The 25,762-nt window shown below is 46.5% G+C and overlaps 1 protein-coding gene across 1 annotated transcript in view; it reads right to left on the bottom strand.

The window, feature by feature from the left end:
* The window catches only part of PPP1R13L (protein phosphatase 1 regulatory subunit 13 like), a 228,261-nt gene that overhangs the window by 48,354 nt on the left and 154,145 nt on the right, over nucleotides 1-25,762 (bottom strand). The gene's annotated exons all lie outside the window — the stretch shown is intronic.

The following is a 25,762-nucleotide window of genomic DNA, read 5'->3' as shown; positions in this document are numbered from 1 at the left end:
GCTGGACCTCAGTGTCCAGGTAGAACAATGGGGGTGGAGACGCTCCTTCAGATATACTGGACTGAGGCCGTTTAGGGCTTTAAAGGTCAGCACCAACACTTTGAATTGTGCTTGGAAACGTACTGGGAGCCAATGCAGATCTCTCAGGACTGGTGTTATGTGGTCTCAGCAGCCACTCCCAGTCACCAGTCTAGCTGCCGCATTCTGGATTAGTTGTAGTTTCCGGGTCACCTTCAAAAGTAGCCCCACGTAGAGCGCATTGCAGTAGTCCAAGCGGGAGATAACCAGAGCATGCACCACTCCGGCAAGACAGTCTGCAGGTAGGTGGGGTCTCAGCCGGCATACCAGATGGAGCAGGCAGACAGCCACCCTGGACACAGAACGGACCTGCGCCTCCATGGAGAGCTGCGAGTCCAAAATGACTCCCAGGCTGCGCACCTGGTCCTTCCGGGGCTCATTTAACCCATTCAGGACCAGGGAGTCCCCCACACCCGCCTGCCCCCTGTCCCCCCAAAACAGTACTTCAGTCTTGTCAGGATTCAACCTCAATCCATTAGCCGCCATCCATAAGAACATAGGATGAGCCTGGTTGCTGGATCAGGCCAATGGCTCATCGAGTCCGGCATCCCGTTCTCTCAGGGGCCACCCAGATGCCTGGATCCTCGCGAGCAGGATTCAAACACAAGAACCCACTCCCTGGGCCAAACCCTGCTGAATCAGACAAATGGATTCATCCTGGCATCCTGCTTCTGCTATCCAGATGCTTCTATGAAGTTCAGAACACGATGGTGACAAGAGCCCACCCTTCCCTAGGAACTGGTATTCAGAGCTAGACTGCCTCTGAGCATGCAAAGAGGCCTGCGTCTGATCCTGCACCCTGTTCTCACAGTGGCCGCCAAGATATAGAATCATAGAATCCTAGAGTTGGAAGAGACCACAAGGGCCATCGAGTCCAACCCCCTGCCAAGCAGGAAACACCATCAGAGCACTCCTGACATATGGTTGTTAAGCCTCTGCTTAAAGACCTCCAAAGTAGGAGACTCCACCACACTCCTTGGCAGCAAATTCCACTCTCAAACAGCTCTTACTGTCAGGAAGTTCTTCCTAATGTTTAGGTGGAATCTTCTTTCTTGTAGTTTGGATCCATTGCTCCGTGTCCGCTTCTCTGGAGCAGCAGAAAACAACTTTTCTCCCTCCTCTATGTGACATCCTTTTATATATTTGAACAGGGCTATCATATCACCCCTTAACCTCCTCTTCTCCAGGCTAAACATGCCCAGCTCCCTTAGCCGTTCCTCATAAGGCATCATTTCTGGGCCTTTGACCATTTTGGTCGCCCTCCTCTGGACACGTTCCAGTTTGTCAGTGTCCTTCTTGAACTGTGGTGCCCAGAACTGGACACAGTACTCCAGGTGAGGTCTGACCAGAGCAGAATTCCAATGGGAAGTGCACCAATGGGCCTGAGTGGATCTGCGGCCCTCTCCCCACTTCTGAGACCCCTCAGTGGGTATTCAGAGGCGTGCCTTCTCTGAATACAGCCATCCTGCCTAGTAGCCCTTTTCTCCGCCGTAAATTGGTCCAATCATCTTTTAAAGCCATACGCGCTCCTGCAGCAGGGAGTTCCAGGGTTTAACTCTGCACTGTGCGATTTCCAACAGTTATGAACAAGTTGAAATGAGGTTGAGTCGAGGATAATTTTTTGTAAAGCGTATAAAAAATGTTTGGCAGTCTTTTATTTTTTACGTAAATGACGTTGAGAACATCCAAAGTGTTCCTGCGAGAGATGCCAGCTCGACTCCTGCCAGTGAGCGCTGGCGGTTGAGGACGAACCTTTGGATCCTGGAAACGGAAGCTGCGAATGCAAAGAACTGGGCAAGTTTTAATTTAAGGCCACGGCAGTGTTTCCGTGGCAGGTTGCTGATCTCACCTCTTTTCCTTCTCCTTGGATTTCTATACTGCCTTCTTTTAACTTACAAACCTGTCTGTGTCCCTTATTGAAAATGAAATGGAAATACATATATTTAAAGACAAAACTCTGCTGCGTGAAGAAGGACTATCTTTGTCTTGAACCTCCGCAACATTCACCTTCTTTGGGTGTCCGTGGGTTCTGGTGTTAGGCGAGACAGAGAAAGGACTTTCTCTCTCCAATTTCTCCATGACATGCCTAATTTTATAAACTTCTATCACGCTGCCTCTTCCTCAGCTTTCCTCTAAACTACAGGCTCCATCCCTCTGATACTTTTTTGTGGTCCTTTTCTGACCCTTTCCTAACTGTAAAGGTAAAGGTAAAGGGACCCCTGACCATTAGGTCCAGTCGTGGCCGACTCTGGGGTTGCAGCGCTCATCTCATTTTATTGGCCAAGGGAGCCTGCGTCCAGCTTCCGGGTCATGTGGCCAGCAGGACTAAGCCGCTTCTGGCGAACTAGAGCAGCGCACGGAAACACCATTTACCTTCCTGCCGGAGCAGTACCTATTTATCTACTCGCACTTTGTTCTGCTTTTGAACTGCTAGGTTGGCAGGAGCAAGGAACGAGCAACAGGAGCTCACCCCGTCGCGGGGATTTGAACCGCCAACCTTCTGATCGGCAAGCCCTAGGCTCTGTGGTTTTACCCACAGCGCCACCCGTGTTCCTTAACTGTACAGCATCCTTTTTGAGGTGAGGCAGCCAGAACACTATGCAGTGCGTTGCAAGGGGTTTGACCAGATGACTCTTTAGTTCCCTTCCAGTTCAGCAATGCTATGATTCGATGATTCCCTGTTTGTAGAGCAGCCTTATGTTAATTGGCAGTTTTGTTTTCAGTTTCTTCCCTAATGATTCCTGGCAGAGCGTGTGCCTTTTCGCACAGCTGCTGCACCCGGGTAGCGCTTTGAGCTGCCCTGGCAAAGAGGTCCAGACCAGACCCCTTCTGCCTCCATCCAATCGCTCTCACCCTCCCTAAGGACCCTCTGAGTCAGAGACCATTATCACCCTCTGCGCCAGCAGGTGCCAATCATTTGTCGTCGGCAGAAGGACCTTCTGTTTTCGGCTGTCCTTTGGCAAGCAATTGCAAAACCACCTATCATTTGTTTTTGTTTTTGTTTTGATTTTATTTAACATAATTATTACAAAATATAAGCAAAATATTGCAAATACATGCATACATATATATTTCAGATAAGCACACATATAAAAAAGAACAAAAAAGAAAAAAGGAAGAAAAGAAAAAAAAGGAGAAAAAGAAGAAGAAAAGTTGGAAGAATTTCTTCCCAATTTATTCCACAGAGATCTCAATAATAAAATTTCACTGATTGACTTCCATCGCTTACACTGCACTTCCTATATACATTTTAAGCAAAATCGTATCTGTTGTTCCGTATTTTCCCCATACAATCTCATACAAATATTCCAACCGATAAGTTTCCTAAATCTTTCATAAACCTATTCTAAACACAACCAATACCTTACGTTTAATCTTTGTCTACATAAATAATCATTTAAGCATCTCCATTGTTTCTGGATTATATTGTTGGGTGCAAAACCATCTTATCATTTGCATAAGGTTGAGCCATCGCTGGGTGTCGGGGGGCAGCCTGCTAATTGCTCTCCCCGCCCCCTAAATCCAGTGGGTCTCATCCAGCGGGCGGAGAGGGGGGCGGTTTAGCCCTGAAAAATGCCCACCCCGCTTGGCAGCAAAAGCTGGAGGAAGCTGTAGAAATTCTTGCCCTTCCTGGAGTCGCAGGCCTGGGAGAGCCACAAGGCGTTTCTTCCCCAGGGTCTTTCCTTTTGGCCGTGCCAAAGGGCCCCCCCCCCCGAACATCCCAGCCCCCAACTAGACAGCCTCCACCCCGCCCCCAAGTGGCATGTTGCACCTGCTGGGGGCTGCAAGATGCTCAACACACAAACACCATTCCAGGACTGGTATGCGTTGCAGACGGACCTTCTCTGCTTTATCCAAATGGAGGAGACCCCCTCTGCGCTGCTGACAGCTGCAGGGAAAGTGGGGCCCCAGCCACAGATGACACTGGTGGTAACTGGAACCCTGACAGATGCAATGGGGGGGTTGATCTCCTGCCGCCCCCTCCCTCCTTGGGCACGAGGGAATCCCCCCAGGGCATGTCTGTTGGATTAGAACAGTGGAGTGGATGAATTCATGGAGGGCAAAGCTATTTGACACCTGCAATTTTTAATTTGCAGCTACTGCTCTCATCATAGCATCAACAGGCGAGAGGAGCCAGCGGGGCGTAGTGGTTAGAGCAGCGGTTCTCGAACTTTTGTCCCTGGGCCACACTTTCAGAAGAAAAAAATGTCGCCGTCACACCAGTTTGTTTTACTGATAAGAAATGCGTTGGGAAACGCAACAGGGATTGTCTTCTGTATAACGCAGAATCGTAGAATTGTGGAGTCAGAAGGGATTGCAAGTCCAACCGCGCAGCAATGCAGGTATCCTTTGTCCAATGTGGGGCTCAAACCCACAAGAGTCTCGTCCTCTACCAATGCTCTCATTTTGAGAAGCTATCTCTCCATATTCTGCAAATAACAAAAAATATTTTGATAAAATACTGTACTGTTTAAATGTTTCTTTTATCATCCTGGAGTCTTCCTGCCACATTTTAGCCTCCTCTCCTGCCCCAATCTTTGAGAACCTCTGGGTCAGAGTGTCGGACTAGGACCTGGGCGAGACCTGGGTTCAAATCCCCCCTTCAGACATGGAATTCACATGTGACCTTGGGGACCAGTCTCTCTCTCTCTCTCTCTCTCTCTCTCTCTCTCTCTCTCTCTCTGCCTAACCTTATCTCACAGGGTTTCGCTGTGGGGATTAAATGAGGAAGGGGAGAATCATGCAAGCCACCTAGGACACCTTGGAGAAATTAGGTGGGATATAAATTCAGTAAAAGGGACGCAGGTGGTGCTGTGGGTTAAACCACAGAGCCTAGGGCTTGCCGATCAGAAGGTCGGCGGTTCAAATCCCCGCGACATGGTGAGCTCCCATTGCTCGGTCCCTGCTCCTGCCCACCTAGCAGTTCCAAAGCACGTCAAAGTGCAAGTAGATAAATAGGTACCACTCTGGCGGGAAGGTAAACGGCGTTTCCGTGCGCTGCTCTAGTTCACCAGAAGCAGCTTAGTCCTGCTGGCAACATGACCCGGAAGCTGTACACCGGCTCCCTCGGCCAATAAAGCAAGATGAGCGCCACAACCCCAGAGTTGGCCATGACTGGACCTAACAATCAGGGGTCCCTTTACCTTTACCTTAAGTTCAGGAAACAAAAAAATAAATAAATAACATGGCAGAAAATTGAGAATAAATAACATGGCAGAAAATTGAGAACCTAGCTGGAGCTGGGTGGCCTTTCTAGTCCAGAATCCTGTGGCTGCCCAGATGTATCCATGGGGAACCCGCAAGCAGCATTCAAGGGCAATAACTACCTCCCCTCCTGCCGTTTCCAGCAACTGCTGTTCAGAAGTATTACTGTCTCCAACTGTGGAGGCAGTACATAGCCATTGCATTGTAGCAGCCATTGATAGCCCTCTCCTCCTCCTCTGTGAATTTCTCCAGTCCTCTTCTAAAGCCTTCTGTGTCAGTGGCTATTGCTGCCTAAAGTGGCAGGGAGTTCCACAGTCTTAACTCTGCGCCGCATGAAGAATAGCGGGTCCTTGCAGAACAGCAGAGCACCACCAGCTGCCCACAGATGCTTGGTGCTGATGCCAGCCTTGGGAGATAATAATAATAATAATAATAATAATAATAATAATAATAATAATAAAATTTATTCATACCCTGCCCTCCTCAGCCGAAGCTGGGCTCAGAGCGGCTAACAACAATAAAAGTACAGTGGTACCTCAGGTTACATACGCTTCAGGTTACAGACTCCGCTAACCCAGAAATAGTGCTTCAAGTTAAGAACTTTGCTTCAGGATGAGAACAGAAATCGTGCTCCAGCAGCGCAACAGCAGCGGGAGGCCCCATTAGCTACAGTGGTACTTCAGGTTAAGAACAGTTTCAGGTTAAGTACGGACCTCCAGAACGAATTAAGTACGTAACCAGAGGTACCACTGTAACACAGTTTACATAAAATCACAATCAATTGCCGTATTTTTCGCTCTATAAGACGCACCAGACCAGAAGACGCACCTAGTTTTTGGAGGAGGAAAACAAGAAAAAAAGTATTCTGAATCTCAGAAGCCAGAACAGCAAGAGGGATCGCTGCGCAGTGAAAGCAGCAATCCCTCTTGCTGTTCTGGCTTCTGGGACAGCTGCGCAGCCTGCATTCGCTCCATAAGACGCGCACACATTTCCCCTTACTTTTTAGGAGGGAAAAAGTGAGTCTTATAGAGCAAAAAATACGGTGATTGAAATATATGATGTCAGAGGGTGGGATGTGGTGGCAAGCAGGAACAGGTGAAGGATATCATCCTTCGATCTGAACACAGCTGGGGAATTGTGGGGTGTGGGACGGGGGGGGACTGAGGGCTTGTGCTCCAGGTGCCCCTCTATCTTATTTGACATCTGCCCCCCCTAAAGACTGGATACCTCCTGGGCTGCCCCCTTAGATTATGGGGGGCGGGCGGAGGGAAGACACCTCCTGCATGTAATTTAACATCCACAAAACCTTCCAGGGCGCGGGGTCATCTTCCTTGCTGCCGCCACCCCCCAGGCACACATTTCTAAGCTCAGGGCTTTATATAGGCTGCAATTTCTCAGCTGGCCCCCTTCCCAACCTCTGCACCCTGGGGCCCCCAAACAGCCGGGCGATTGGGTTTCGCCCTCCCAGCCCCCTTTATAAAGGGGCAGTGAAAGGAGGACGGGGGGCTGACAGCAGCTGCTTCTCAACAGTGATTTGTGGCAACCTGATCTCATCATCTCGCGTGGCCCCCACCCCCAGGTTGGCATGCCCGCTGCCTCCTGGCGAAGGACTGCCCACTCAACTGACCTTGAGGCCTGCGAAGGAAGGGAGAGGCCTCGGGGGGTGGCATGGAGAGATTAGAGGTGTGGGTTTTGGAGGGTGAAAGCATTTTGCAGAGCTGATATGGGGGGGTCATAGAATCACAGAACTGTAGCGTGACCGGAAGGGTTCCCAGAGGCCATCCATCCCAACCCCTTGCAACGCAGCAGGATCAAGGGTCATCTAGGGAGAGGCCGTTGCTCAGAGGGCAGAATGTCTGCTTTGCATGCAGAATGGCACAGGGTTCAATCCCTGAACGGCTTCTCCAGGTAAGGATGGGAATCTTCCCCTTCACTGCCTGAAAACCCAGAGAGCAGTGTAGACCAGGGGTCAGCAAGCTTTTTCAGCGGGGGGCCGGTCCACTGTCCCTCAAACCTTGTGGGGGGCCGGACTACATTTTGGAAAAAAATAAATGAATGAATTCCTGTGCCCCACAAATAACCCAGAGATGCGTTATCAATAAAAAGGCACATTCTACTCATGTAAAAGCATGCTGGTTCCTGGACCGTCCACAGGCGGATCTAGAAGGCAGTTGGGCTGGATCCGGCCCCCGGGCCTTAGTTTGCCTATCCATGGTGTGTAGACAGCACTGCACTAGATGGGCCAATAGGTTTGGCTCAGGATAAGGCAAGGTTCCTGCCTTCCCCTATCCCTGACTTGTTTGCTACTACAGTGGTACCTCGGGTTAAGTACTTAATTCATTCCGGAGGTCCGTACTTAACCTGAAACTGTTCTTAACCTGAAGCACCACTTTAGCTAATGGGGCCTCCCGCTGCCGCCACACGATTTCTGTTCTCATCCTGAAGCAAAGTTCTTAACCTGAAGCACTATTTTTTAAAAAAATGATATTTATTGAGATTTTACAGACAATAAAAAGTTACAAGATTAAAAATAAGAAATAAGAAAAATAACAATAATAAGAAAAAAGATACAAAAATACAAAAACAAAACACATAAAAAGTAAGAAAAAGTTAAAAAGAAATCAATATTTTCATGTCTTATATTTCATTTACTTGTTTCCTGACCTCCTCACACCCCCCTTTTTTGTATTCCAATTCACATAATTAATTCAGCAAATCCTTACCCTCTATCATTTATTTTTACTCACTATCTTAACCTATTATGACTATATATTTTAAACCATTGTCAATCCGTATTCACATATTCTTGTTAATCTTTTTACCAATACCGCTTATTTTCAATCCAACATCCCTTTAACATTCATTAATTTTACAGTATTTCTGCAAGTAGTCTTTAAATTTCTTCCAGTCTTCTTCCGCAGACTCTTCTCCCTGGTCTCGGATTCTGCCAGTCATTTCTGCCAGTTCCATGTAGTCCATCACCTTCATCTGCCATTCTTCCAGGGTGGGTAAATCTTGTGTCTTCCACTTAACCTGAAGCACTATTGCTGGGTTAGCAGAGTATGTAACCTGAAGCATCTTTAACCTGAAGCATACGTAACCTGAGGCACCACTGTAGTTAGAGCACAGTCCCCAATCCTTTCGTAGCACTAGGAACCTGTGGATGTCCATTGATCCTGAACGCTGCTGGAAGATCGAGGACAGAGAAAAGAAAGTCCTTTTTTTAATGATCTGAAGCTCAACATCAAAAAAATGAAGATCATGGCCACTGGTCCCATTACCTCCTGGCAAATAGAAGGGGAAGAAATGGAGGCAGTGAGAGATTTTACTTTCTTGGGCTCCATGATCACTGCAGATGGTGACAGCAGTCATCAAATTAAAAGACGCCTGCTCCTTGGGAGAAAGGCGATGGCAAACCTAGACAGCATCCTAAAAAGCAGAGACATCACCTTGCCAACAAAGGTCCGTATAGTTAAAGCTATGGTTTTCCCAGTAGTGATGTATGGAAGTGAGAGCTGGACCATAAAGAAGGCTAATCGCCGAAGAATGGATGCTTTTGAATTCTGGTGCTGGAGGAGACTCTTGAGAGTCCCATGGACTGCAAGAAGATCAAACCTCTCCATTCTGAAGGAAATCAGCCCTGAGTGCTCACTGGAAGGACAGATCCTGAAGCTGAGGCTCCAAGACTTTGGCCACCTCAGGAGAAGAGAAGGCTCCCTGGAAAAGACCCTGATGTTGGGAAAGATGGAGGGCACAAGGAGAAGGGGACGACAGAGGATGAGATGGTGGGACAGTGTTCTCGAAGCTACCAGCATGAGTCTGACCAAACTGCGGGAGGCAGTGGAAGACAGGAGGAGTGCCTGGCGTGCTCTGGTCCAGGGGGTCACGAAGAGTCGGACACAACTAAACAATTAAACAACAACAACAAAAAGATCTCAGGGTGCTTTGCAACATAAAAATACAAGGAGAAGAAAAACACAAAATACCGCTCAGAGTTGAACTATGGAACTCCCTGCCACAGGAGGCAGTGACGGCCACCAATCCAGATGGATTTAAAAGAGAATTAGGCAAATTCATGGAGGAGAGGGCTGTCGGTGGCTGTGCTCCATGGTCAGAGGCCGAAATGTTCAAGAGATCAAATGTCTTGCATCTTCCAGTGAATCCCAGTGTTTTGAGAGAGGATGCAAGCTTTTCCCAAGCCACACGCTCCATGCCATTGTATAAATTCCTATCATGTCAGTTCTCCCTCTGCTTTTCTCTAAACTGGAAGTCCCAAACGCTGCAGCCTCCATCCCTTCGACCATCTTGTTTGCCCTTCTCTGAACTGTACAATGTCCTTCCTGAGTTGACGTGACTCTGCCCTCTGGCTGGCCGCTGACCAGCAGGTCGAGAAGCAAAGAGGTGGTGAGATTGGTGCAGAGGCAGCTGGGTGCTCCATAGACGCTGGGTTTGCACCTTGCTGCCCTCGCCTCACCCCTCTCCCTGCCGGCAAGAGTTCAGGTGAGAAGACCGCGGCCAAGCCAGGACCCTCTAAGTGTCCCTATTTTCCATGCAGACTCCCAGATTTGGTCCCAGAATGCCTCACTTTTCCTTAGGACAACATCCCTGCTTTCATCCGAGAAATTATATATATATATATATATATATATGCAGGTTTTGGTGTCTTCAGGTGTCTTCCCGTGTAAGAGTTGGGGTGTCTAGGCGACGTTTCGACGAGGTCTCACTCGTCATCTTCAGGCTGGTGCTTTCGGCTTCTTGTTACTGGAACAGAGCAGGATCTCAGTGTTTGAGTTCCTATAAATACTGTTGAGGGGGTGTGGTGTATAGCCTCCAACGTTCTGGGCAGAGAGGAAGTTCCCAGGTTAGTGTGCCTTATCTTCTTTTGTTCATTAATTACTTGAGGGATATCTTGAGTGATTTCTTGAGTGATATTCTGAGTACCACTTAGGAGGGTCGTTAGGTGTGGATTAGTTGCTAAAGCTTTCGTGTCTTGACCTCTTGAGCTTGTGAATAGTTTTTCTGAGAATTCTGCAATCCCTACACAGATCTGGCTGGCACAGGGCACAAAACCACAGCTCGCCCCTATACACGAAGCCAAGCCAGAGCACAACTATTTGCAGTACAACCATCTTCTCAGAAAAACTATTCACAAGCTCAAGAGGTCAAGACACGAAAGCTTTAGCAACTAATCCACACCTAACGACCCTCCTAAGTGGTACTCAGAATATCACTCAAGAAATCACTCAAGATATCCCTCAAGTAATTAATGAACAAAAGAAGATAAGGCACACTAACCTGGGAACTTCCTCTCTGCCCAGAACGTTGGAGGCTATACACCACACCCCCTCAACAGTATTTATAGGAACTCAAACACTGAGATCCTGCTCTGTTCCAGTAACAAGAAGCCGAAAGCACCAGCCTGAAGATGACGAGTGAGACCTCGTCGAAACGTCGCCTAGACACCCCAACTCTTACACGGGAAGACACCCGAAGACACCAAAACCTGCATTCCTGTACCCGTGAAAATCTAAGAAAGCAAATATATATATATATATATATATATATATATATATGCTTTCGTAGATATATATATATATATATAGTCTTTTTTGCTCTATAAGACTCACTTTTTCCCTCCTAAAAAGTAAGGGGAAATGTGTGTGCGTCTTATGGAGCGAATGCAGGCTGCGCAGCTATCCCAGAAGCCAGAACAGCAAGAGGGATCGCTGCTTTCGCTGCGCAGCGACCCCTCTTGTTGTTCTTGTTAAGTTGTGGGCGAACATATCAGACGACACAGTGATTCTTCCAAAGCAGCTCTTTATTTGTAAGCTGGAACAGAACTGAACTGAGGAGCTCAGTCAGCCTGCTTATATAGAGCTCCAGAACAATGTAACTGTTGCCATTTTCTAGAACTATCCAATCACTGAATGTCACTTTCGATCCTTCATTTGCATACAAACTATCCAATCACTGAACATCACTTTCAATCCTTCATTTGCATAACTATCTACAGTATCCCCCTGCTGGCCCAGGGTGAGAACTTCAGTACATAACAGTTCTGGCTTCTGAGATTCAGAATATTTTGTTTCTTGTTTTCCTCCTCCAAAAACTAGGTGCATCTTATGGTCTGGTGCGTCTTATAGAGCGAAAAATACGGTAAGTTTTTTAAACATATGATTTTCAACAGTAATTAAACATACTTTTACATCTTATACGGTTTTTTTTTGACTTCCATCGATCACATCTGAAAATTTTCCAATCTGATCACTTAATATACATTTCTTGTGGGTTAAACCACTGAGCTTGCCGATCAGAAGGCTGGTGGTTCGAATCCCTGCGATGGGGTGAGCTCCCATTGTTCGGTCCCTGCTCCTGCCAACCTAGCAGTTCGAAAGCACGTCAAAGTGCAAGTAGATAAATAGGTACCACTCCGTCAGGAAGGTAAATGGTGTTTCCGTGCGCTGCTCTGGTTCGCCAGAAGCGGCTTAGTCATGCTGGCCACATGACCCGGAAGCTGTACACCAGCTCCCTCAGCCAGTAAAGCAAGATGAACGCCGCAACCCCAGAGTCATCCGTGACTGGACCTAACGGTCAGGAGTCCCTTTACCTATACATTTCTTACTTTCACGATTACATTTAAATCTCATAACTGATATCTCTATCCTTTTTCTACTTTGCAATGTTTCATATATTCCTCCTAACAAAACTTCTTTGTAGTCCTACCAACGTAATTTGTTGATTACAGCTGCTCTTCAAATAGTTCATATATTTCTTCCAATCTTCTGTGAATCTCTGGTCCCGCAGGTTTCGTAACCTTTTATCCAATTCTGCATAGTCCATTAATATTGCCTCCCATTCTTCTTTCGTCAGAATTTCTTCCTGCTTCCATTTCTGGGCTAACAATACAGTGGTACCTCAGGATGCAAACAGGATCCATTTCGGAGCCCCGTTCGCATCCCGAACGGAACGCAAGACACGACGGCGCATCTGTGCATTCGTGGGTCGTGTTTCGCCGCTTCCGCGCATGCGCGTGACGTCGTTTTGAGTGCACATGCGCAAGCGGCGAAACCTGGAAGTAACGCGCTCCGTTACTTCCGGATTGCCGCAGAGCGCAAGTTGAACACACTCAACCTGAAGCACATTCAACTCGAGGTATGACTGTACTTTCATCCAAGAAATGTTGGAGCATTTGGCAATCTCGCTGGCTGCCGCCTGGAGCCCAGAGACACTGCCCCATCTTGTCTTTCTCCTCTTGGCCAGCCTTGGCGACCCAGTGGCCAGCTCCCAGCAGCCTTTGTGTCCCGAGCAGATGGAGACCGGGAAGAGAACACCAGCCCTGGGACCCGTTCTTTGGCTCTGGTTTGCTTGGAGAGGGAGGAAAGGGAGACCCTGAGCACACGCAGAGCGAAACAAACGCCCTACATGGGAACGTGGGGAGGCACTTTCCAGGCCGCTGGGCCCCTGAAGCTTTGGGGAAGGAAGTGCCTCCGTGAACATGAAGAATTTGGGCCTGAGCTCTGCACTGGATGGGGGGTTGGACTGGATGACCTTTGGGTACCCTTCCAAGTTCAAATAAAAAATTCCTTCCAGTAGCACCTTAAAGACCAACTAAGTTAGTTCTTGGTATGAGCTTTCGTGTGCATGCACACTTCTTCAGATACACTGAAACAGAAGTCACCAGACCTTTATATATAGTGAGAGGGTGGGGAGGGGTATTACTCAGAAGGGTGGTGGGAATGGGAGATTGGCAGATAGCTGAGATGAGCCTGTTGATGACTCTTAACGACTGTAATAGGTCTTACAGGAAAAGGTCTTACAGGACCTGGTCTGAACAGAGACATTGGATTCTTATCTCATTATACATGACTAAGCCATTTCTCACCTTCCCACCACTTGCCTTTTCCTGTAAGACCTATTACAGTCATTAAGAGTCGTCAACAGGCTCATCTCAGCTATCTGCCAATCTCCCATTCCCACCACCCTTCTGAGTAATACCCCTCCCCACCTTCTAACTATATAGAAGGGTCTGGCAACTTCTGTTTCAGTGTATCTGAAGAGGTGTGCATGCACACGAAAGCTCATACCAAGAACTAACTTAGTTGGTCTTTAAGGTGCTACTGGAAGGAATTTTTTATTTTGACTATGGCAGACCAACACGGCTACCTATCTGTAACTGCTTCCAAGTTCAGTGATTCTTTCCCTCCAGAAAGAGCATATCTGGCCTCAAGCCTTTTTGCTGAGCGGGTGGGGTGGGGAAATGGATGCTTTAGAGCTGGCCGGAATATGGATCGGGACCAAGAGAAAGGCGAAACCATTTGGCTGAAATGCGTAACAGGACCTCGCACTCCTTTTTAAGAAGACGCGCAAACCGCTGATTAGTATCTTCATCGCTGCAGCAGCCCACCAGGCCTGTAGTGGGGCTCCCTCGCTTCTGGGTTCACACGCATCACAGAGAGAGCAAAATTGGCAAGATCCACTGTATTCTCCCCTGTATTCGGATTTTAAAAAGTAACGTAGCATCGGGAGAGAGAGAGACACGGGAATCCAGAACCCCATAGGGACGTGGGCACTCGGCATATGCTCAGAGGAACCCTCCGCCAAACATACCCTCTTTGCACTTTTCAGGATTTGATTCTTTTGGGGAAATCCGCGTTTGGCGTTTCTCTCTCTCCCCCCGCCTCTCGGCCTGACGTATGACTTGGTTGGAACAAACTGTCCCGGGGACATCGGATCAGTTTCGGTTCCTCGTATTTGATAGCTGAGGCGGCAGAAATCTAGACCTCGAGCTGCGTCTCCTTGCGGGGCAGGGGGCGGGCGAGAAGCATGCCAAATCAGACATTTTGGAAACTGAGGTCCAGGTGAATTGGGGAGGGGGAGTTGGACACACATATCTGCAGCGTCAGGGCAAAAAAACCCCACATCAACAACCTCTACACAGTCTCTCTGGCAGAAAAATAAAAAACCCTAAATCCAGATTCCAGGCCACCGTTAATTTCCCCAATTAGCCCTTTCGCTAATGGGAAGGGGGGGAGCACACAGGATACCTGGTGTTAGAGGTTTGGGAGTTGTCTCTCTACATAGTTTGCAAGGAGAGTGAAGGACTGGGGGCCTTGTGGGGCTGCTCTTTGCCTCCACACCCCAATAAATCAGCCCACTCATGGGAATTCAATCCTGGCAGACGGTCAGAACTAGGCTGGGCAGCGTATTTTTAGAGACCTCTCCAGCTGCAAGTCCTGTCTCCAGTTTCACGCCAAAGAGAGGCAGGTTTTGGAAAGGAGGGTGCAGAAAACTTTTTCCCTGTCCCCGGCTCCCCAGAGAAGCGGCCAGCATGCTCAGGCTAGCGGTGCAAATCCTGACCCCCACCCCCCAGAAAGCAGAGGGCTGGAGCTTTTAAAGATTTGAAATGTTTTTTAAGGTCTTATGGTTTTTAAGTGGAGGTCGGATGGCTCCCTGACAGGGATCCTTTCGTTGCGATTCCCACGGTCCACGGGGTGAGACTAGATGATCCCTTGGGAACCCTCCCAGCCCTACAATACTATGGAAACCGGAGAAGGGGAGAGTTGTGGTCTGAAACACACCCTGCTTTTCTGGGGTTAGGGCATGGGGCGAAACACCTTTGCACTGGACCGTTTGGCCATTGCCTGTGAGCACCTCCCTGCTTGGGTGCAAGCGCATTCCTGTGCTGCAGGCGGGTTGGTCTGGATGACCTTTGGGGGTCCCTTCGAATTCTGAACTCTGCAATTCGGGTCTCTTGCAGGGAGCCACCGCTTGCCCTGACCCACATCTGCGACAAGCCAACACCGGCAGCCGTTTTGGGGAGGCTTCCGTTGCGTTTCAGCACCGAGGCTTCCAGAGGAGAAGTGCGCTCCATGTGCAGACCAGGGGCGGGGTGTGGAGGCGCCACTCGCCGTTTTCCTCCTTGGGAACCAAAGAAGGAAAGCTGCTTGCTGCAGAAGGTGGCGTCGGCTCCTGCAAGGTTTCAGAATCGCCTGCCAGTAGCAGCTGTCTCTGGCCCAGCATTCATATATCAGCTGACCCACACATGCACACTCACACACTGACACACACACACCCCATGGCCTCCCTCCTGTGGCATTCCAAGGCTCACAGGTTCGCTGGGGCTCCCCGCGCCACCTGCCGCACCTGTCGCAGGGCTCTTCCTTGCACCTGTGGGGAGAGATTATGGGATGCAGAGCTCATTAATGGGTCGCAGCATGAGGCCATACCAACAAACGAAAAAGCAGGCAGGGGTTGTGGGTGGCATGCCATGCCCCCCAGCTCTCCTCACACACACACAGAAAAATTCCCTCCCAAGGAGACCGGCATCTCGCCGGCGCATTCCTTAGAAGCCCAGCCCAGCTCCTTAAGAACTTAAGAAGAGCCTGCAGGATCAGGCCCAAGGGACCAGGAACTGCCTCTTCTTATGTAATTAAAGCGCAAAAGAAGTGCTGCTGGATCCGGCCAAAGGGGTCCCACCCAGTCTTCCAGAATCCTGTTCTCACAGCGGCCTAATACTCCTAAGAACCTGAGAATCTGGATAGACTGTCTCTGGAGCTGGAGGTTCCATTTATTCTTGTTGTTTAGTCGTTTAGTGGTGTCCGCCTCTTCATGACCCCCTGGACCAGAGCACGCCAGGCATTCCTGTCTTCCACTGCCTCCTGCAGTTTGGTCAAACTCATGCTGGTAGCTTCAAGAACACTGTCCCACCATCTCGTCCTCTGTCGTCCCCTTCTCCTTGTGCCCTCCATCTTTCCCAACATCAGGGTCTTTTCCAGGGAGTCTTCTCTTCTCACAAGATGGCCAAAGTCTTGGAGCCTCAGCTTCAGGATCTGTCCTTCCAGTGAGCACTCAGGGCTGATTTCCTTCAGAATGGAGAGGTTTGATCTTCTTGCAGTCCATGGGACTCTCAAGAGTCTCCTCCAGCACCAGAATTCAAAAGCATCCATTCTTCGGTGATCAGCCTTCTTTGTGGTCCAGCTCTCACTTCCATACATCATTACTAGGAAAACCAGAGCTTGAACTATACGGACCTTCGTCGGCGAGGTGATGTCTCTGCTTTTTAAGATGCTGTCTAGGTTTGCCATCACCTTTCTCCCAAGGAGCAGTCATCTTTTAATTTTGTGACTGCTTTCACCATCTGAAATTATTTCACCATCTGAAATTGTTGGAAATTATATTATAGTAAGTCCTGTAATGTAATATGACAACGTTTACCAATATAATATAAGAATGTTAACAAATAAATAAAATGCAAATTCAAAAAATAAATAAATCAGAGAGTTGGAAGGGACCCTGTGGATAATCTAGTCTGACTCCCAGAAATGCAGGAATAGGCAGCTGTCCCACAGGGGGATCGAACCTGCGACCTTGCGACGAGGCCCAAAGTCGCAGCCAGCGAGCTTCGCAGCCAAGTGGGGTTCTGCGCAAGCAACTTGCATCTTGCTCATCAATCCATGTGCCAGCATTAAGGGAGCTTGGATGTGACCCATATTTTGGGGAAGGGGGGGGGAGAAAAAGCGCAGCTCGTTAGCTCAGGCCACCCCCAGAGGCCAGCCGGTGATTAACACACTTTCTGTGACTTAAGCACAGTTTGGTCCCTGTGGGGGGAACCTGTCTGCCAGAACGGCTCCTGCCCCACATTCTGGCTCAGGAGACCCAGCTGGCAGCAGTTTTCTGAAAAGCACGGGGGGGGGGGGGACGGCTGCCGGGAGCCCTCCAATGAGAAAACCCAGCCCCTGTTAACCGGGGGTGGGGGTGGGATGGGGACGACTGACTCTGGTTCCTTAGTGGTGTGCTTTCTGCACATGCGCAGAGGCACACACACCCCTTGCCCAGATTGTCTGGAGCTTTGGGCTGGGTTGTCGCCAATACAGTGGTACCTCTGGTTGCGAACGGGATCCATTCCAGAGGCACGTTCGCAACATGAAATGAGCGCAACCTGCAGTGGCTCGTCTGCGCATGCGCGAGTTGCGATTTGCCGCTTCTGCGCGTGCACATTATGTCATTCTGTGCATGTGCGAGCGACAAAGCCCAGAAGTAACCCTTTCCGGTACTTCCGGGTCGCTGCGGGACGTAACCTGAAAGAACGGAACATGAAGCGGACGTAACATGAGGTATGACTATATGCTGATGACACTCAGCTCTATCTGCTGACCGAGCAGTGTGTATACTGAGATATACACACTGACTCGGCCCCGGACACACTGACCAGATGCTTGGAGGCTGTGGCTGGATGGTTTTGTGGGAGCCGATTGAAATTAAATCCTTCGAAGACAGAGGTCCTCTGGCTGGGTCGGGATGGCATGGGGACGAGGGACCAACTCCCTTCTCTTGCGGGGGCCTAATTAGTGCCATTGCCTTCCGTTAAGGGTTGGGTGTAATCCTTGACGCCTCCCTTTCCAGGATCGCTGTGCTTACACATCACTTGGGAAGACAGGCGAACTAATATCAGTGTACTGGATGAAGCAAAGATCACCAGTGTTGAAGCAATGATTCTTCAACATCAACTTCTTTGGACTGGTCATGTTGTGCAGATGCCTGATGATCGTCTTCCAAAGCAACAACTCTACAGTGGTACCTTGGGTTAAGTACTTAATTCGTTTCGGAGGTCTGTTCTTAACCTGAAACTGTTCTTAACCTGAAGCACCACTTTAGCTAATGGGGCCTCCTGCTACCGCTGCACCGCCGGAGCACGATTTCTGTTCTCATCCTGAAGCAAAGTTCTTAACCTGAGGTACTACTTTCGGGTTAGTGGAGTCTGTAACCTGAAGTTTATGTAACCTGAAGCGTATGTAACCCGAGGTACCACTGTACTCTGAACTTAAAATGCTGCCGGTCAACAAAAGAGGTTTAAAGACTGTCTCCAGGCAAATCTTAAAAAATGTAGTATAAACACCGACAACTGGAAAACACTGGCCTGCAAGCGCTCCAGTTGGAGAACAGCCTTTACCAAAGGTGTCACGGGCTTTGAAGACCCTCGAACTCAGGACGCAAGGGAGAAACGTGCTAAGAGGAAGGCATGCTTGGCAAATCCACACCGGGATCAACTCCTGCCTAGAAACCTATGACCCCACTGTGGAAGGACGTGTGGATCCAGAATTGGCCTCCACAATCACTTATGGACTCATTGTTAAAACTGTGTTTATGGAAGACAATCTTACTCAGCTATGAGGGATCGCCAAAGAAGAAGAATGAGTCCATAAGTGATTGTAAGTGTTGTTCTGCTGAAGGCAGCTGTCTACAAACCAGCCCCAACAGTTCATGAAGCTACTGGGGAAACAGCAGGCGATTCTGTCCTGTGGAAACAGGTCCAGAACTTTGTCAGGGGACTGCAAGGACTTGCAAATGGGATCGAGGGTCCCAGGCTGGTTCCTCCAGCAACCGCTTGCAAACATTCACCGCCCAGTTGGCATTGCTGCTGGGGGTTTCTCAGGGCCTTTGAGGAAGGGGCTGGAGGAGTCTTGGCAGGCGAGTAAAATGGTGAGATGCTGTCCTCTCGTGGCCGGTTGCAAACGCCACTCTTTCCGACTGCAGAAGAAGGGAATCCTAAGTGCAGGGTGAAGAGGCCTTTCCAGGCAAAGATAAGAGCAGAAAAACACCCACCTGCTCATCGATTAAGCAGGGGTTCCTGGGCACCTTAAGACGCATGGCAATTTTCTGCTTAGTTGCTCATTGATATTTAACTGAACCTTTCGTTGACTGTGTTCCATGAAAAACTTACCTGCTTCACCTTCTCTTTTTTTAAGTAAAAACAAAGTGGTTTTTAAAAAATAAATAAATCATTTTTTCAACACAAACAGCAACCACAAAAGACACATACAACAAAAACCACAATAACACTTATAACACAATTTAACCATTCAGATTTGAATACACTGATATACCTATGACTACACCTTTTTAACAATATTTCCCCACCTCTCCTCCCCCTACTTCCCACCATTGTCCGCCTTATCGCTTAAGTATTTCTTCCAGATTTCTTCATATTTATCCATTCTTTTTTTTATAATAATTTTTATTGCATTTTTCCAGTTTCAGATAATACAGAAAGAAGAAAAAACAGAAAAGATAAAAAGAAAAAGAAATAAAAAATCAAACCCTTCCAACAACTTATTTCAATCTTCTATCGGACTTCCCCACATCTCCCGCATAATGCATTCTTATCAATAAATTTAATCAGCAAGTTGTAACCTTGTTTCGCGTGTTTCTTTGTACTTTCAATTAGAATTTGAGTTTAAATCCCTTATTTTCCAATTACTCTAAAAACATAACCTATTATCACTTTTAGCCATTTAAACATTGGTTCTTTCAAAGATATTATCCAATTTCATATAAAATCCACTTTCATTACTGGGGCTAACCTTCCAAATCATGCGGCATATTATAGTTCATATAACTTATAATGTTTTTGTAGATAATCTTTAAATTTTTCCCAGTCCTCCTCCATCGTCTCTTCTCCCAAGTCTCGGATCCTGGCAGTCATCTCGGCTAATTCCATGTAGTTCATCAGTTGCGTCTGCCAATCTTCCAGTGTGGGCAAATCTTGAGTCTTCCAATGCTTAGCGATAAGAATTCTTGCTGCTGTAGTAGCATACATAAAAAACGTTCTGTCCTTCTTTGACACCTTTTGGCCGACAATGCCCAAGAGGAAGGCCTCCGGTTTCTTAGGAAAGGTGTACTTAAACACCTTTTTTAACTCATTGTAGATCATTTCCCAGAAGGCCTTCACTTTTGGACAAGTCCACCAAAGGTGAAAGAATGTCCCTTCAGCCTCCTTGCATTTCCAACATTTATTATCAGACAAATGGTATATCTTAGCAAGCTTGACTGGGGTCATGTACCACCTGTATACCATTTTCATAATGTTTTCTTTCAGAGCATTACATGCAGTAAACTTCATACCGGTGGTCCATAACCTTTCCCAGTCCTCCGACATGATATTGTAACCAATGTCCTGAGCCCATTTTATCATGGCTGATTTGACTATCTCATCCTGAGTATTCCATTTAAGCAGCAAGTTATACATTCTCGATAATAACTTGGTCTTTGGTTCTAACAACTCTGTCTCAAGTTTCGATTTTTCCACCTGGAATCCTATTTTTTTGTCTAGCTTAAACACCTCGTTAATTTGGGCATAATGAAACCAATCTTGCACCTTACCCTTTAATTTTTCAAAGCTCTGCAACCTCCAATTACCTCCAATGTTTTCTAATATTTCCCAATATTTCGGCCAGCCGGCCTCCATATTAGGTTTTTTCCGAGCCTTGGCCTCTATTGGTGAGACCCACCTCGGAGTTTTACTTTCCAGTAAGTCTTTGTATTTTTTCCAGACCATAAATATTGCTTTTCTGACAATATGGTTTTTGAACATTCCATATGTTTTAGCCTTGTCATACCACAGGTACGCATGCCAACCTAACGAATTGTTAAAGCCTTCCAGATCTAGGACATCAGTGTTTTCTAGCAGAATCCAATCTTTCATCCAGCAGAAGGCAGCAGCTTCATAGTATAACCTTAAGTCTGGCAGGGCAAAACCCCCTCTCTCCTTTGCGTCAGTTAGTATTTTAAACTTTATTCGGGGCTTTTTGCCCTGCCAAACAAATTTCGATATATCCTTCTGCCACTTTCCAAAACATTCCACTCTGTCCACAACCTGCAAGGCTTGAAACAAAAACAACATTTTTGGCAAAACGTTCATTTTTATAGCTGCGATTCGGCCTAACAAGGATAGTTTCAGTCTTGACCAAATTTCTAGATCTTTTTTGACTTCTGTCCAACATTTCTCATAATTATCTTTAAATAAGTTCAGGTTCTTAGAGGACAGATTGACCCCCAGGTATTTCACTTTTTTAACAATGTTTAGTTCTGTTTCCTTCTGAAACTCCTCTGTTTCAGTAGCTGTCAAATTTTTCCCTAAAACCTTAGTTTTTTGTTTATTCAGCTTAAAACCCGCCACCCGACCAAATTTCTGAATCAATTCTAAAACTCTTTTTGTACTAGCTTCTGGCTCCTGTAATGTCAAAACCAAGTCATCTGCAAATGCTTTCAATTTATATTGTTTCGCTCCGACCCGTATTCCTTGTACCTGCCGATCTTTCCTAATCATATTCAGCAACACCTCCAGGACCGAAATAAATAATAAAGGGGAAAGGGGGCACCCCTGTCTTGTTCCTTTTTCAATGTAAAATTCTTCTGTCACCACATTGTTCACTATCAGCTTAGCCTTTTGTTCTGAGTAAATTGCATCTATTCCATTCTCAAACCCCCGTCCCACTCCCATCCCTTCCAAATTTTTCTTCATAAACTTCCAAGAGATATTATCAAAGGCCTTCTCTGCATCAATAAATATAAGCACTGCTTTGGTGTTAATATTTGTTTGCAACAGTTCCAAAATGTCGATAATATTCCTGGTATTGTCAAACAAATGCCTGCCTGGGAGAAAGCCTGCTTGGTCCTTATGAATCACTTCATTAAGTACTTTTTTAAATCTATTTGCCAAAATATCTGCAAATATTTTATAATCCACATTTAGTAGTGAGATGGGACGGTAGTTCTTAAGTTGAGTCTTTTCAGTTTCCACTTTAGGTATCAATGTGATGAATGCTTCTTTCCACGTTTCTGGTGCCCTCCCTCCCCCCATAATCTGATTGCAAACCTCCATTAATGGTTGTGTCAGGTAGTCTTTTAACGTCCTATAATACTTGGAGGTAAGTCCATCAGGGCCTGGAGATTTGCCTAACTGCATGTTCTGAATGGCATCCTCAATTTCCTGTTGTGTTATTTTGGAATTTAAAATTACTCTCTTCTCCTGAGATAGTTCTGGTAGGCCATTGTCTTTCAGAAATTGTTCTATCTCAATCGCTTCCTCAGACCCTTGTGTATATAGTTTTTTAAAGTATTTCTGGAAACACTTTCTAATTTCTCCCGGTTTCTGAATGTTTTTCCCTTCAACTTCTAAGTTGGTAACGTAGTTTAATTTTTGTCTCTTTTTCAACTGCCAAGCCAACAGTTTCCCACATTTATTCGCTGATTCAAAAGATCTTTGTTTCATTTGTTTAATTTTCCATTCCACTTCTTGGTTAATCAATTTCGTATATTGTGACTGGTGGAATTTAATTTCTCTTAAAATCTCCTTTGATTTTGGATTCAGTCTTAATTTTTTCTCTCCATCTCTTATCCTCTCTAATATCTTATCTTTTTTCCCATTCCAGAATTTTTTCTTAATCGTATTCTGTTGTATCAGAAACCCTCTCATAACAGCTTTGCTTGCGTCCCAGACTGTTCTTTTTTCCACCGGGGTGTTCAATTTGATTTCAAAATAGTCCTTTAAAGCTTTTTGGGCCTTCTTTACAATCTCTTGATCTCTTAACAGGTTGTCATTCATTTTCCATCTAAAGGAATCGGCAGTAGTAAATCTCATTTCCATTTTCAAGGCGTTGTGGTCGGAGCAGGTCTTTGGGCAGATTTCCACTCTTATAGTCTTAGGTGCCAGCCCTCTGGTTGTCCAAATTTGGTCGATTCTTGTCCAGGACAGGTGAGCCTCAGAAAAGAAAGTTCCTTCTTTACCTAGGGGGTTTCTCGTCCTCCATAAGTCAATCAAGTCCATATTGTCAGTTAGTTCGAAAAAAGTTTTTGGTAGTCTTCCGTCCTTGGTCAGATTCTGATTCTGTGACTTATCCATATAAGTAGAGACCACCCCATTCATGTCTCCCATCAGAATGATGTTAGAATAGTCCAGATAGTCCAGCAGTGTCTCATGTAGCTTCTTGTAAAATTCTGATTTCCCCTCATTAGGTGCGTAGATTCCTAATATCAAAACTTTTTCCCCTTGGGTTTGTATTTCAATTGCCAGGATTCTTCCTTGTTCATCTTTAAACAAAAATTTTGGTAGTAAGTTCTCTTTTGCATAGATCACCACGCCTCTCTTTTTGACTCTGTCTGATGAGATAAATTCTTGGCCTAGTCTTTTGTTTATTAACACTTTCCTGTGAAGCCTAGTCACGTGAGTTTCTTGCAAACAGATTATATCCAAATGTTCTTTTTTCAGAATATGAAAAATCCTTTTGCGTTTTTCCGGGGAATTTGCGCCATTAATGTTCCAACTGTACAGCTGCAGAGACATCCTGTATCAATCTGTTGTTGCTCTTTATGGGGTGTCTTCTTTTTTATCCGAACCCGGAGGTGTTGGTTCTTTCCCAGATTCTGGTGGGGGCCAAGGAACTGCTGTACCCTTCTGCAGGTCTTCTCCGTGGTCGTGTAGGAACTTCTGGCTGTCCTCTTTCGTTCTAATTTTGACCTTCTTTTCTTTGTAGTTGAATGATAGACCTTGCGGGAACTCCCACCTATAAGGTATCCCGTTACTTCTCAAAAGTCCAGCTAGATCAGTGTAGTTAGCTCTGAGATCTAACAATTGTTTAGGAATATCCTTGTAGATTTGCGCTCTTCTGTCCTGGATCTCGAGTGCTTTGTTAAAGTGAAGGTCAAGTAGTTTGTCTCTCTCTTGTTTGGTCCTTAGGATGATCAAGCAGTCTCTAGGTCTGTCCTTCCTGGCAACTCTTCCCAGTCTAAATGCAGTTGTAATTTTGAAGTCTGTGTCTTCCTTTATACCCCAAAATTTAGAGAATTCTGTTGTCAAAAAGCCAGTCAGATCTTCTTTCTCGATCTCAGGGATAGAGCGTAATCTTAAATTATTTTCCCGATTTTTCAGTTCCACCATAGACAGATAGGCCTGTTGGTCACTAATGTGTTTATGTAGTGGCCTTACCTCTCCTTTCAATTCGTCCACTTTCTGAACAGCTTGATCAGCTTTTTCGTTTGCAGCCTCGGCCAATTTCCGAATCTCAGATGTAGCGTCCTTTAAATTCCCAATTTCTTGTGAATGCTGAGCCACTTGTTCCGATAGTTTGGTAATTGAGGATGTGGCTAAGTCGATTTTAGCTGTTTGGTCATCAACCTTCTTATTTAAAATTGCAAATTGTTGTAGCATTTCATCTAGAAGGGTATTAGATCCCCCTGCTGCCATATCCTCAGTTGTTGGTTGTTCAGGTTCCTTTAATAGTGCTGTTGTTGAGGGTGCAACTCCCTGTAGAACGGCAGGGACTGAAGATCTACGAGACTGAGAAATCAGGGTTGTTTGTACAAGTTGGCCTTTCCCTGCTTTCGATTTTGCAGATCTTGTTTTCGGAGGGCCACTCATTCCACACCTGTCTTTGGATTCAAGGTCAGACTGTCAAATGTTCCATGGGAAAGACAGGCCTCAGAGTAGATAACCAAACAACAGAAAGTCAAAACAAAGTTAGTTCCCAGGAATTTGTAAATCCCAAGCTCCACTAGAGGGAGTGTTGTTAAAGTTCAGAAAGAAAGAAGGAAAGTTTTGGTCGCCATTAAAGTTCCTACGCAGAATAAAATAAGAATAGTCCTTAAAGCTTTTTTCCACTTGCAGAGCCCTTTCAATGTTGCCACAGTAATCCCATCTGAAGGAGCAAGATACAGTTACTAAGTTGTTTCTTCCAATAATGCCTCTATGTATCCGTTTCGACTTTATAAATTGTATCCGCAAAGAACCCTTTTTCCCCTGTCAGCCCGGGGCTGGGTTTTAAAGTTTTTAGAGTCAACAAAAGGAGAAGGTCCCCAGGTTAAAACTGCACAATAACATAAAAAGAAGGTTTGCCTTTCCTTTCAGTTGCCAGCTCTGCCAGTCGCACGATGCTTCCCGTTTTAAAATCCCTTTCTAATGCTTCCAGCTTGTCGTTTCCTTTGCCTTTGATCTCTAAGCGCTACCGGGAGACGGACTTCCTTTTTCTCGTCTCCCGCTTTCAGCCAATTTTACAATTTGTAATTCCAGATTTAAAGTGTTTCTTACTCACGAGTAAGTAGTTTGGAGTCCAATGCTTAAGGAAGAAAGGTCGGCGCTCATCAGCAGCAGCCGCGCGGCTTCGCTCCCGCAGAAAGAGCGATGTACTCTCAGCACCGCTTCCCCTCCGCGCTTCCGGAGCCCCTTACGGGGTCCCTTCGTCGTTTTGGGGGTCGCTCCAGGTGCCCGCCGAGTCCCACGGCCACGAGCTCACTCTGCTCGTGGTTTTTCTTAATGGGTCGTCGCTGTGCCGCAGCGAACGACCCTTTCCTGCGGAGCTCCTCTTCACAGAGCAAAGAGGACCGCCATTGCTTGTTTTGCGCCGCCTCCGGAAGTCCCATATTTATCCATTCTTAATTTGCGTCGATATGCAATTCGTTCGTATGTCGCTAGTCTGTCCATATTGTCAGTCCATGTGCTCAGTGGAATCTTTTCGCGGCTCTTCCAATTCATCAAAACAAGGTTTTTTTGCTTCTAATATGGCACGGTACATCCTTTTTTTTTTTGACCCATTGTAATCTCCCACGTTTCTGATATATGATTTAGAATTAAGCTCAAATCCCCTAAATAACAATTCCTTTTTATTACTCCTGCTGTATAAACAAAGTTAACCTCTTTCATCCGAGT

Source organism: Podarcis bocagei (genome assembly GCF_964188305.1).
Source record: "Podarcis bocagei genome assembly, chromosome: 7".
Classification (NCBI taxonomy): domain Eukaryota; kingdom Metazoa; phylum Chordata; class Lepidosauria; order Squamata; family Lacertidae; genus Podarcis; species Podarcis bocagei.
Note: the sequence above shows the minus strand (reverse complement) of the source record. Positions and strands in the feature narration are given on the sequence as shown.